The sequence below is a fragment of the Babylonia areolata genome, chromosome 14, assembly GCF_041734735.1.
Source record: "Babylonia areolata isolate BAREFJ2019XMU chromosome 14, ASM4173473v1, whole genome shotgun sequence".
In the NCBI taxonomy this organism is placed as follows: Eukaryota; Metazoa; Mollusca; class Gastropoda; order Neogastropoda; family Buccinidae; genus Babylonia; species Babylonia areolata.
The window spans coordinates 22,958,051-22,969,109 of NC_134889.1; positions in this window are offsets into that span (position 1 = coordinate 22,958,051).

Consider the following 11,059-nt stretch of genomic DNA (forward strand, 5'->3'; position numbering starts at 1 on the left):
ATATGACAGAAACGAACAGTGCTCCATTTTGCATGGTTTGTATTTTTCTTTAATTGCTGTTGCCACCTTTAGGGGAATGTGCAGAATGGCAGACATTGTGTCACCGTATGGATGTTTCATTTCAAATGTTCATCCTTTTATTGTGGAAAATGGTCACACGTTGTATGGGTGAATAGTTTTAATGTCCGGTGTGATATTCTCTGAAGGCTGATGCTGCCCAGTGCATTGTGATGTCTGTCGTGTCCAGAGTTCTTATAGCCCCAAATCCACATTCTTCATGTAGATGTGTTTGTGTGCTGGAGTGAATGTGTTCCTGTTTGATGAAACTTTGAAAGCGTGTATGTGTTGATGGTCGGTGTGTGTTTCAACACCCATGAGAAGGGCAGCATAATATTGGTGCTATGTCTGGATCAGATATTCTTACAACTAAAAGAGCCCCCCCCCCAATATTTTTTTTCTTTTGTATGTGGAATAGTTCATACCGGTGATCATGTCTCACAGGACTTCTGTAGCACATGGCAGCTAATTTGTGGACACAAAATGATTTTTTTTTCTCTGCTCATTTGTTTGACAGTTTTCCAGCATAAAGTGTATACCCAGCATCTGGGAAAACACAATTACTAAATGTTTATCATGTGTTGGCTTGAAATGTATATCCAGCATTGGGGAAAACACAATTACTAAATGTTTATCATGTGTTGGCGTGAAGTGTATATCCGGCATCGGGGAAAACACAGTTACTAAATGTTTATCATGTGTTGGCGTGAAGTGTATATCCAGCATCGGGGAAAACACAATTACTAAATGTTTATCTTGTGTTGGCGTGAAGTGTATATCCGGCATCGGGGAAAACACAATTACTAAATGTTAATCATGTGTTGGCGTGAAGTGTATATCCGGCATCGGGGAAAACACAATTACTAAATGTTTATCATGTGTTGGCGTGAAGTGTATAGCCAGCATCAGGGAAAGCACAATTACTAAATGTTTATCATGTGTATAATATTGATAGGGATATGTGTGAATGGTTTTATTTGTTCTAGATGGCTGATTATGGCTTGGTTATGGATATGTTGTTGTTTTTTATGAGAATGTTTTGTTTAGATGGTTATGGCTTGTTCAGTTACTCAAGGAGGCATCACTGCATTCAGACAAATCCATACACGCTACACCACATCTGCCAGGCAGATGCCTGACCAGCAGCATAACCCAACATGCTTGTCAGGCCTTGAGACAAAAAAGGGCTTGATGAAAGGAAATCCGTTTTGAATGTACATGAACATTTACCTTGTTCAGATGGTTCATTATGGCTGGATGAAGGAGCAAGGTGACAAAATGGTTGAGATACTTATCTGCCAATACAGCGTCCATCGAGAGACTGGGTTCAAATCCCACCCTCACCCTTTCTCCAAAGTTCGACTAGAAAATCAAACTGAGCGTCTAGTCATTCGGATGAGACAATAAACTGAGGTCGCGTATGCAGCACACACTTGGCGCACAGAAAAAGAACCCATGGCAACAAAAAGTGTTGTCCTCTGGTAAAACTCTGCATAGAAATCCACTCTGATAGGCACACATATACAGATGCATGCACTCAAGGCCTGACTAAGTGCGTTAGGTTATGCTGCTGTCTGGCATCTGCCTTGCAGATGTGGTGTAGCTTATATGGATTTGTCTGGAAGCAGAGATGCCTTCTTGAGAGACAAACTGAAAAAGGGCTTGATAAAAGGGTACTTTATTTTGGTGATTGATTATAGCCTGATAAAATTAAAAGTTTTTTTGTTGTTGTTGTTTTTAAATATATGAATGTTTCATTTTATAAAAATGGTTGATTGTTGTGTGATAAAGGATATGGGGTTTTCTTTTTAATTGTTTTTGCTTTATTGTGGGTGCTTCTTTATGATTTGAAAAAGATAAGAACGTTGCCTCTGTTTTTGGTGTGGATGCTTATGATCTGTCAGACAGTCATGATTCTGTCTATTGAACTACACCTGTGCTTTGTATTTCTGGTTTCTGACGGAGTTCATAGAACATTCTCATGATTCTGTCTGTTGAACTACACCTGTGCTTTGTATATCTGGTTTCTGACAGGGTTCATAGAACATTCTCATGATTCTGTCTGTTGAACTACACCTGTGCTTTGTATATCTGGTTTCTGACCGGGTTCATAGAACATTCTTATGATTCTGTCTCTTGAACTACACCTGTGCTTTGTATATCTGGTTTCTGACAGGGTTCATAGAACATTCTCATGATTCTGTCTGTTGAATTATACCTGTGCTTTGTATATCTGGTTTCTGACAGGGTTCGTAGAACATTCTCATGATTCTGTCTATTGAACTATACCTGTGCTTTGTATATTTGGTTTCTGACAGGGTTCATAGAACATTCTCATGATTCTGTCTATTGAATTATACCTGTGCTTTGTATATCTGGTTTCTGACAGGGTTCATAGAACATTCTCATGATTCTGTCTATTGAACTACACCTGTGCTTTGTATATCTGGTTTCTGACAGGGTTCATAGAACATTCTCATGATTCTGTCTGTTGAATTATACCTGTGCTTTGTATATCTGGTTTCTGACGGGGTTCATAGAACATTCTCATGATTCTGTCTCTTGAACTACACCTGTGCTTTGTATATCTGGTTTCTGACAGGGTTCATAGAACATTCTCATGATTCTGTCTGTTGAATTATACCTGTGCTTTGTATATCTGGTTTCTGACAGGGTTCGTAGAACATTCTCATGATTCTGTCTATTGAACTATACCTGTGCTTTGTATATTTGGTTTCTGACAGGGTTCATAGAACATTCTCATGATTCTGTCTATTGAATTATACCTGTGCTTTGTATATCTGGTTTCTGACAGGGTTCATAGAACATTCTCATGATTCTGTCTATTGAACTACACCTGTGCTTTGTATATCTGGTTTCTGACAGGGTTCATAGAACATTCTCATGATTCTGTCTGTTGAATTATACCTGTGCTTTGTATATCTGGTTTCTGACGGGGTTCATAGAACATTCTCATGATTCTGTCTCTTGAACTACACCTGTGCTTTGTATATCTGGTTTCTGACAGGGTTCATAGAACATTCTCATGATTCTGTCTCTTGAACTACACCTGTGCTTTGTATATCTGGTTTCTGACAGGGTTCATAGAACATTCTCATGATTCTGTCTGTTGAACTACACCTGTGATTTGTATATCTGGTTTCTGACGGGGTTCATAGAACATTCTTATGATTCTGTCTGTTGAACTACACCTGTGATTTGTGTATCTGGTTTCTGACAGGGTTCATAGAACAATCACATAATTTTGCCTAATGAACTGCTCGCATCCTTTGTATATCTGGTTTATGGCAGGGTGCATACAGGTTTTTCATCACAAAATTCATCATGTTTAATGGTTCGTATGGGTTTTATTACGTAATTACACACACAAAAAAGCCCTCCCTCCCCCTCAAATTAATCATTACATCTGGAACCTGTAAGAAAGGCAATTTATGTGAGTGCCAGTTTATGCCACTTGAATGAATCACTCCAAACTGGCAGAGTTTTATGTTGCTTGAAAAATTATTGATAACATGGTTGCTGTTTAACTGGAAACCCAGAAATGTATGTATCAGGGACGTAGGTTAGTTTATAGTAGTGTACAGGCATTGACTATATTTCAAGCACCTCATGAGTGGAGTTCAAACAGACAACACTATTCAGTGCCTGTATACTACAAACTAACCCACAAGTGGCCCTCTTGGCATCCCTGATACATACATTTGTGGACTTCCAGTAAATTTGTCCAACAATGACCATCAGAACAGCAGAGGAGGCAACTGCTGTCCCGGAAATCTGGGCAAGAATACGATAAAATAGAGTGTGTTTTGCACTCTCTCAGTCAAGAGGGATTTAAGACAGCCGGCGCTGGGATGGTTCCCAAAGGCCAACTCACCCCCAAGGATGCAGCACTAAGAGCCAGTGCAATCATACCTGCTAGTTTGAGAGTCATAGTCTATCACAAGACTAATCTTTAAATGACTTTCCATTGCAATGAAGAAAACAATGATCATACAGCTCTCACTTTGCTGTTGGCCAGACTGTAAGCTTATTTCAATCTGTGATATAACTGTTGCTTGAAATAAGAAACTGATTATTTCATGCACATCAGAAATAAACAAGACATGGCAAACAGGTGAGGGGTTTGGGCGTTCTTGGCACTGTGAAATGTTTTCCCATGGGGACTCATCAGTTTTTTTGTGTTTTTTTTGTTTTTGTTTTTTGTTTTGTTTTGATTTTTTTAGTTTAACATTTAATACATACAGCGGACATACAAAACCAACATCTGAAATCAACAATATTTGCCACTGTGCACCACCTAAACTCACACACACACACATGGCCTGGCTTCGCTAACGAAGATCTAGGAAGGGCGTTGTCCACGTCTGATGCAGGCACGCTCATGGCTGACAAGGCCAATGCGGGAAAAGCAGAGTCGGCCGCAGCGGTTGCAAGGGAAAACCACCTAAACTACAAATCAGGAAAACAACACAACACTGTCGGACTCTTCAGTTTTTATTTCCACACATCTGCTAGGGACAGGGGCAGATAGTTTCACTCACAGTACACTGTCTTTCTACCTCTGGAAACTTCGCATCACATCACATCACATCACATCACATCATCATCATGTCACATCACATCACATCAGGGGCAGATAGTTTCACTCACAGAACACGGTCTTTCTACCTCTGGAAACTTCGCATCACATCTCATCACATCACATCATGTCACATCAGGGGCAGACAGTTTCACTCACAGTACACTTTCTAGCTCTGGAAACTTCACATCACATCGCATCACATCAGGGGCAGAGTTTCACTCACAGTACACTGTCTTTCTACCTCTGGAAACTTCACATCACATCACATCACATCATCATCATGTCACATCACATCACATCAGGGGCAGATAGTTTCACTCACAGTACACTGTCTTTCTACCTCTGGAAACTTCGCATCACATCACATCACATCACATCATCATCATGTCACATCACATCACATCAGGGGCAGATAGTTTCACTCACAAAACACGGTCTTTCTACCTCTGGAAACTTCGCATCACATCATGTCACATCACATCACATCAGGGGCAGATAGTTTCACTCACAGAACACGGTCTTTCTACCTCTGGAAACTTCGCATCACATCTCATCACATCACATCATGTCACATCAGGGGCAGACAGTTTCACTCACAGTACACTTTCTAGCTCTGGAAACTTCACATCACATCGCATCACATCAGGGGCAGAGTTTCACTCACAGTACACTGTCTTTCTACCTCTGGAAACTTTGCATCACATCGCATCACATCATCATCATGTCACATCACATCAGGGGCAGATAGTTTCACTCACAGTACACTGTCTTTCTACCTCTGGAAACTTCACATCACATCACATCATCATCATGTCACATCACATCACATCAGGGGCAGATAGTTTCACTCACAGAACACGGTCTTTCTACCTCTGGAAACTTTGCATCACATCGCATCACATCACATCACATCAGGGGCAGAGTTTCACTCACAGTACACTGTCTTTCTACCTCTGGAAACTTCACATCGCATCACATCAGGGACAGAGTTTCACTCACAGTACACTGTCTTTCTACCTCTGGAAACTTCGCATCGCATCACATCACATGTCACATCAATCACATCATGCATATCACATACCATGTCACTTCACTTCACATCATGTCACATTGCATCATGTCACATTCCATGTCGCATCGCATCATGTTGCATCACATGTCCCATCGCATTATGTCACATCGCATCACATGTCACATCTCATCATATCACCTCATGTCACATCGCATCCTGTCACATGTAACGTCACATGTCACATCAAATCACATGTCACATTGCATGTCACATCACTTCACATCATGTCGCATCATGTCACATCACATGTCACATCACATCATGTAACATCGCATCATGTCATATTGCATCATGTTGCATCACATTACATCACATCACATATCACATCACATCACATCACATGTCACATTGTGTCACATCACATGTCACTTCACATTATGTCACATCACATGTCACTTCACGTCATGTCACGTCACATCACATGTCACTTCACGTCATGTCACATCACATGTCATGTCACATCATGCCACATCACATCACATGTCACATCACATCATGTCACTTCACATCATGTCACATCGCATCATGTCACAAATAATAATAATAATGGTATTTATATAGCAGTGAAGCTTCTGCAGAGACAAATCGAAGCGCTTTCACACCAGTCATTCACACGCATGCATAACTCTAAAACAAGGAAGAGGCTATCTTGTGAAGAGGTGGGTTTTAAGGCCAGACTTGAAAGAGCTGAGTGCGGAGACCTGACGAAGCGAAAGAGAAAGTTCATTCCAAATACAGGATCCAGAGACAGAGAAAGAACGGTGTCCAACAGTGGAGTGTTTGAATCTGGGTTTGCGTAAACAGAGTGGATCCGAAGCCGATCGTAGAGAGCGAGATGGAGTGTAGAGGTGAAGGCAGCCACAAAGATAGGAAGGGGCAGAATTGTGAATACATTTATAACATGGAGTGCTGATCTTATACTTTATTCTGTGTGAGACAGGGAGCCAATGGAGATGTTGCAAAATAGGAGTGATGTGCTCAGATCTTTTCTTTCTGAGGACGAGTCGGGCAGTAGAGTTTTGTATGCGCTGAAGGGACTGGATGGATGAAGCAGGCAAACCAGACAATAGAGTTACAGTAGTCAAGGCGAGAGAGAATGAGAGAAACAAGTCTAGATGTTGCGTCGGTGGACAGATATTTCCGAATGAACTGATGCGTCGCAAATGACAGTGGCAGGACTGACATGTCTGACTGATAAATTTTTGCATTGACAGTGTGTTGTCAAGGGCAACGCCGAGGTTCCTGACTGAGCTGGAAAGAGGGATGGATGTACTGCCAAGTTTGATTTTGTCAGCTGTGATGGAAGAGAGGTTTTTTGTTTAGTTCCTATGATCATTCCTTCGGTTTTGTCTGCGTTCAATTGTGACTTATTTAGAGTCATCCAGTTTTGAATGTCCAGGAAGCATCACACTATGTCACATCATGTCATGTCACATGTCATCACATCATGTCACGTCATATCACATCATGTCACATGTGTCACATCACGTCATGTCACATCACGTCACATCGCATCATGTCACATCACATCACATCACGCCACATGTCATGTCACATCACGTCATGTGTCAGATCACATCATGCCACGTCGCATCATGCCACGTCGCATCATGTCATATCACGTCATGTCACATCGCGTCATGTCACTTGTCACATCGCCTCATGTCACGTTATGTCATGTCATACACGTCATGTCACATCGCATCATGTCACATCTCATCACGTCACATCACATCATCTTCTCATATCACATCACATCACGTCACATCACACCATGTCACGTCACATCACACCATGTCACATCACGTCACATCGCATAACATCACGTCACATCACATCATGTCACATCACATCGTATCACATCATGTATCACATGTCACATCATATCACATCATGTCATGTCACGTCACATGTCACGTCACGTCACATCATGTCATATCACATCATGTCATGTCACGTCACATCATATTACGTCATGTCGTGTCACATTGCATGTCACATCACGTCACATCACATCATGTCAGTCACATCGGTTCACATCATGTCACGTCACGTCACATCATGTCACGTCATGTCATGTCACATGTCATGTCACATCACATCATGTCACATCACATCTCATCACGTCACATCACATCATGTCACATCATGTCATGTCAGTCACATTGGTTCACATCACGTCACATTATGTCACATCACGTCACATCATGTCACATCGCATCATGTCGCATCACATCACATCATGTCACATCATGTCATATCAGTCACATCACATCCCATCATGTCACATGTCACATCACATCATATCACATCATATCACATCACATCACGTCATATCGCATAATATCACATCACATAACGTCACATCACATCACATTACATCATCACATCACGTCACATCACATCACATCATTTCACGTCACGTCACATCACATCACATCATCACGTCACATCACATCACGGCACATCACATCTCATCACATCACATCACATCACACATAGCACTGTTCTCTTCACCAGTGTGAACGTCACTGACAGCACATTTCCTATATTCCTGTGAAAACATCTCTTACGGCATATTTTGATTTACCAGTGGAAACATCTCTATCGGCACATTTCCATTTTACCAGTGGAAACCTCTCTAACGGCACATTCCCATTTTACCAGTGGAAACCTCTCTAACGGCACATTTCCATTTTCCCAGTGGAAACATCTCTATCGGCACATTTCCATTTTCCCAGTGGAAACATCTTTATCGGCACATTTCCATTTTACCAGTAGACACATCTCTCGAAACATTTCCATTTACCAGTGGAAACATCTCTAACGGCACATTTCCATTTTACCATTGGAAACACCTTTAACATGACGTTTCCATTTTGCCGGTTCAAACATCTCTAACGGTTCATTTTCCATTTACCAGTGGAAACATTTTTAATAGCAAATTTCCATTTACCTGTGGAAATGTCTCTGATGGCACATTTCCCCATTTACCAGACCACAAAGAAGACATCTCTAACAACCTACATGGAGTTGAGTCACTGTCAGCTGCATATCTCCCCAACCTCTCCTCAACCCCGACTGGACTCACCATCAGGACGTTCACCACATACTTCCACTCCAACACGAGCAAGCCAAGCCAGCAGAACAGGTGGAAAAGAAGGTCGCGCAGAGTATTGAACATAAATTTCCATTCAGTAGAAGGAAGAAAAGCCAGACATCTTAAATCTCTCCATACGAACGGCGAAAGAGACGACGTTAACAGCGTTTCACCCCAATTACCATCATCAAAATATTGCAAGCGGAAGGCTCTTATACTGAAGAGGTGAATGTTGACAAAGAATATCACAATTCTGACGACGGAAGCTAAAGGTTGGGTCATTCAGACACCCACTGGACATCCGAGGGGTCTGTGTAGAGGAGAAGAGAGGACTGGCCGTACTGAGTGAGTTAAACCTATTTCACAGTGTAAAACCAGATGTTCTCATTGACACAGAGACCTGGCTCGATTCAGCAGGACAGGACTGAAATATTTCCAGACACCTACAAAATTTATCGTTGGGACCGAAATAGGAATGGAAGTGGAGGCCTTGGAATGCACACAGTGCTCGAAAACTACCTGGTTCCTGAACTTCAAGAGGATTAACTGTGACCTGCTCTGGGTCAGAATTAAGTTCCATGGAAGGAAATCACTCTATGTCTGCGCGTGCTACAGACCAGACACTACTGATGAGGCAGTCCTGATCCACTGTGAAGCCACAGTAAGGAAGGTGGCACAGACCTCAAACGTGCATCTCATTATTGGCGGTGACCTAAACTACTGGGGACTGGATGAGAATGGTTATGAAACCCAAGCCCAACTACGCCAAGGTGATGGAGTCTCCCGTCGGTCCGACGGATGAGTAGGCAGGCAGGCTTATCTGTCGGTGTGTGTCCTCATATGGGAGAATAGGCCGATTCTGGATGCGCAGCACTTCCCACAGGTGTTGCAAGGGAAAACTTGTTGCCTGACCAGCACAGGTGACTTTTAGTGAGGAGAAGTTGTGCAGTCCCTTCCCCACTCTCTCACCTACCGACGCTCACAGTCCCACAGGTGCAGATACTGCCACGTGTAGGACCTCGGCAGATGCAGGTTTTTTCTTCGGAGCTCCGTCTCCTAGGAAGACTTCCAGCCAAGGATAAGAGCTCCCCCTACCCTTTGGTCATCCTCTTCCGCCTTCACAGCCGTTGGGAAAGGTTTCCTCCTCCGCCTGGTCCGTCGTTGGGAGACTTCACATGCGGCAGGTAGTACTGGGTTACATGATGCATAACGTCTTAATGGACATGCGGAGTGACTGCGGCTTAGAGCATCTGGTAGAAGAGCCCTGCAGAGAGGACAACATCCTGGACTTTATCATCACCAACTATCTACGTTTAATACCACGCGTGGAAGTTCTACCAGGACTCTCTGACCACTAAACAGTCTACTGCGAAGTGAACGTTCACCCCCAGAAAAGGAAGCAGGTGCCAAGACTGATACCACTGTACAAGAAGGCCAACTGGGATGAACGCAGGAAATCCATGCAGAACTTGACCCACACACTTGAATCAATCAGGAATATTGCCGCTACAGAAAAATTGTGGACTCTGTTCAAATCTGCTCTTCAGCCAGCTGTCCAGGCACATATTCCAAGTTAACAAAACCGAGTCAAGGAAAGCAAACCCTGGATCACCACGGAACTTCGTCGCTTCATCAGGAGAAGAGACCACACCCTCAAGAATATGTGCAAACTGGGAATACAGGATCTAAAAGAGAACAAGCAGATGCAGAGAGAAGCCCAACGGAAGCTGTGTAGAACCTGCTGGGTGTACCTGGACACCACTTTCAGGGAAGCAGACTCTGAACAAGCAGCGAAGAACAAATGTTTCTTGACATTCATAAAGCACCAGAAGACAGCCAGTGTTGGAGTTGCACCCCTGAGGGAAGGGGGGCACCTACTGTCAGACCCAAAAGACCAAGCTGGCATCTTTGATAAACAGTTCCAGTCTGTGCTTATTAAGGGTAGAACATACTCGCCAAAGGAAATCGCCGAAAAAGAAATGTCACATGCCACCTGGAACCTACCCTACCTTGGACAAGATTGACATCAGCGTACAGGGAGTGAAGAAGCTGCTCAACGACCTGAAACCCGGCAAGGCACCTGGCCCAGACCACATTTGCAAGTGAAATAGCTCTATCACTGACCTCACTGGACACTGGAAAGCTACCCTCAGACTGGAAAGCTGCCCATGTAGCACAAATATTTAATGAAGGCGAACAATACGACCCCCCCCACCCCCCCACCCAA